Source organism: Schistocerca piceifrons, chromosome 5 (assembly GCF_021461385.2).
Source record: "Schistocerca piceifrons isolate TAMUIC-IGC-003096 chromosome 5, iqSchPice1.1, whole genome shotgun sequence".
NCBI classification, from domain to species: domain Eukaryota; kingdom Metazoa; phylum Arthropoda; class Insecta; order Orthoptera; family Acrididae; genus Schistocerca; species Schistocerca piceifrons.
The window spans coordinates 684,779,870-684,783,905 of record NC_060142.1 but is presented as its reverse complement, the minus strand read 5'-3'; the positions used below and the strand labels follow the sequence as shown (position 1 = coordinate 684,783,905).

The following is a 4,036-nucleotide window of genomic DNA, read 5'->3' as shown; positions in this document are numbered from 1 at the left end:
TTCCAACACATGACTCCACATCGTCATCATACACAATAGTGAATAAAAGACAATAAGTGCTGTAAGACATTTGACAAATAACACTTGCGATGAAAACAGGAATTTAAATTCTAGTCTAACATAACAGTCGCGACACACCGTCTCGTTTGTGTTGCCCACTGTGATAGCAAAATGCGAAGCAGCCAGCAAGCGACACTTTGAATAAAGTACGGATGAGTTCAATACTAACGCTTATATTGATTTGTAACATACTTTTTACAGTATTGCCATAAAAACCGACAAAATCTAAAAAATTGCACGACATTTGTGTTCATTTAGTTTTCTAATCGCCCTGAAAAGGACATCGCAGGGGAGTTTATTTACGATTTTCTTGTAACGTACGGATACCGTAATACCTACATCGTTTAACGTACCAAATAAGCCACCACAACTGTAGCTTAAGCGAAAACCACACAGATGTGATAAAAACTGTCAAATGGAATGAAACTGTTTCATAACACAGAAGAAACCATTTCAACAATTGTTACCAAATTTGAGCCACGAGCGGCAAGAATCTTCGACACGTTTCCTATCGAAGAAAAAGTAACTACATTTGCAAAAATGTTAGAAAATCATGCTTAACGTACGTGTTCACATTCTCTTCCTTTCACTGGAGTAAGCTGCCAGTACACGTATTGGAAAGAATTTCGTGAGCAAGGTGTAGGGGGCTAAAGTGCATCAGTGAGGTTCGCCTGCTTTCACATGTATTTAGTGATACTTCATGTGTCTTGCGGTGACGGCCTAGCCGCAGTTGATACACCGGTTCCCGTCAGATCACCGAAGTTAATCGCTGTCGGGCGTGGCCGGCACTTGGATGGGTGACCATCCGGGCGTCATGCGTTGTTGCCATTTTTCGGGGTGCACTCAGCCTCGTGATGCCAATCGAGGAGCTACTCGACCGAATAGTTGCGGCTCCGGTCAAAGAATACCATCATAACGACTGGGAGAGCGGTGTGCTGACCACACGCCCCTCCTATCCACATCCTCAGCTGAGGATGGCACGGCAGTCGGATGGACCAGAAGGACCACTTGTGGCCAGACGACGGAGTGCTTTTGTGCCAAGTGTCTTGATAATTTATTGACACATGGAACACAAAAATATAATAACTGTTTCTTCAGTTAAGTAGAAAATAACTTAAAACAAACATATCCTTACGACGCATTGTATATCTGCTTTCTCACCGCGTGGGGCGCTAGTGTCCTCCAGCGGTCAAACGGTGACAGTGAGTGTCGTGACTGTATGTATTGGTCTTGTGTTACACACCTAATGGCACCATCAAAGAATGTCCTCCAGGTAATATCTCTAGTTTTCAAGGTTTCGTTTCTGGCATACTGGTGTCAAAGTAAGTGCTAGTTCTTTATTACTGGAAACTATTTTGTAATACAAAAATATTGTAGAGCAAATTAAGAAACTGCTTGACTCTTACGGTCGTTTGATCAGAGAACAATAAATCAATATATCGTTACAAACACAACGGTCCCCTTTGACGCAAATGCGTAACAACAAGCGCTTCAAACGGAACAGTGACGGAACGGTCGGGCAAAAATTACAGAACACCCCGTTGACGTTCCACTGAAAAATTACTTACTTTCGCTGATGAAAGTGCTTCATTACGAAAAGTGTTGAAGTGGTAATTTTCGCTTCAGTTGCGATTGTCATATCTCGTGTTTCCCCGTAACGCTGGAGTGAGATTCACGTGATCATAACCACCTGTTCCTGCTAAACGCCTGTTTCTCTAAGCGAAGTGACAGAAACAAAGCAGTCACATCAAAATGCGCGGAAATGGAGTGGGTAATGCCAGCAGTAAATCCATCGTTATTGCTCACGCCGCTTCGAACGGCGTGGCGTGCTGGAAATTGGACGTAACGTTTGCCGGCTTTATTTTGCACAATGTGAGAACCATATAAAACTTTCAATTTCATGGAAGGCTCTACGTTGCGAACTTCCCTCGTTACTTACACTGCATTTGTTATACATGCCCCCAAAACCCCAAAAGTACAGAATATCTTATTATTAAATTTGCTTCCACACATATACTATCCACACGTAACTAACTAGAACTATGCCCAAACAGTGCCATATTCACTTTCCAAATTCATGTGTGAAACACTTAACCGACACAACGTTGTATGAACTCATTACCTCCTCCCACACAAACTGTATTTAGTTGTTATATTACTCTGCGAAAGTGAAAATACCACATATTTAGTCCGCTGAATCGACTCCTCATCTATCACCACTCAAAAAATTTGCCTAATTCATTAGGTCAACAACACTCGTGAAACGCTCAGCCCTTATATTTCAAATTACGTAAGCATGCATCAAACTACAACTATTTAAGCCAAATCTTATTGTGTTGAAGTAATTCAAAGAAAAATTTCGTACCTACTTAGTGAAAAGAGACTGGGAAACGATTTTCACTTGGATAACACTTCGTTAACAGTGTACACTAGAGGTGCACTACACTTCAGGTTCAGTTTTGTATAGGTTACAGCAGAACTGATATCTTTAACTGATTTTCGAAATTCAAATGTTTCCTTGTGGTATACTTGTTGTTATTTATGTGCAGGAGCCCCTTGTAGAGGTGTAGAAAAATAGTGGAATTGGCAGTTGATTTTGATTCGCTTTCAAATTTTCCTACCTTTTTTTAAAAAATTGTATTGTGCTCATCTTATAACAAGCAGTCTGGTCCACATGGTCCAGGTGACTGTAATGATTAAAAAAAAAAAAAAAAAAAAAAAAGCCGACTACGGAATACTCTGAAGGAAATTACAAATTTGATGGTTTCAAAACATACTATTGCGTCTCATGAAATAGTGTTAGCTTTGCCTTATAAATAATATTAAATCTACCTTCACGGTTCTTCCGAACGTCATAGATCACTATATGCCATCTTAGGATATTAGGCAGAGAGACAGGTACATTTCAACTCCCTTTCGTCTTGTGTCATTCTATTTTTCTTTCGATTTTATCACTTTTTCTTTAAACCTCTTAATCTTAAAATTTTTGAATTTTCGAGCAGAGTTGTAATTTAAAGCAGGTGTGTACATCCAACTTGTCATTAGACTTTACGTAAAAGTATATATACTTTGTAAAATCTAAGGCAGATTGTTCGATCCAACAGATGGCCCAGCGACCTTCGTGGCTGAAGTAAACAAATAAATAAATAAAACAGGGACTTTCCGGTTGGAAATATTCACTTGTTCATTTGACTTTTCCACCCAATGAAACAACTCCGTTTATACTTAAGAAGCGACCTTCATGTGTGTGGTGGGGGGTACGTCTTCTATCACCACTATTTTCCATTTTCTCTTTTCGATTCACAAACACTTCTCCTTATTAAAAAGCATTCAAAAGCCAAGATCACAGAATATATTTTTTTGTTCGAGGCAGCCGGTTTCCACAGTCAGCTGTCATCTTGAGGTCTTAAAAGTGTTATCAACACGTTTATTTTACGCTGACCTCTTGTACAAGAGGTTAAGCGGATAAAACTCAGCACACTATAAACTTTTCTCACCCCTAAATGCTGATATGTATTTTTAGATATTTTGTGGATGACAAACCTTTATAGTGAGCTACGTTTTATCCACTTTACAGTTTGTGTATGAGATCCGCATAAAATGACCATGTTTTACTACAACAAATGTTTAAGACCTGAAGATGACAGCAAAGACTGCTGAAACCGGTTGTCTTGAATAAAAAATAACTTGTGCGAGCTTGGATTTTGAATGGTTTTTAACAATTAAAACAGATTTTCCTTCAGTGCTCCTATAATCAAATAATTCTCTTACAAACCAGCCATGATAACGTCCCGAAACATATGTGACAGAAAGTACCATGTTACTCTACTCTTCGTGGAATTTTTCCAGCAGTCGTCTCAGTAATTCGCGACGCCTCTCTTGTAGTATCTTCCTCTGCCGTCTCTTAAGTATTTCTGAAAAGTTACGAACCGGCAGCTGTGACCGAGCGCTGCTAGGCGCTTCAATCTGGAACCGC

At 39.7% G+C, this 4,036-nt stretch overlaps 1 pseudogene; it reads left to right on the top strand.

Moving 5' to 3' along the window:
* Positions 1–771: 771 nt before the first annotated feature.
* On the top strand, positions 772–891 carry LOC124799348 (annotated as a pseudogene).
* The last annotated feature ends 3,145 nt before the right edge of the window (positions 892–4,036 follow it).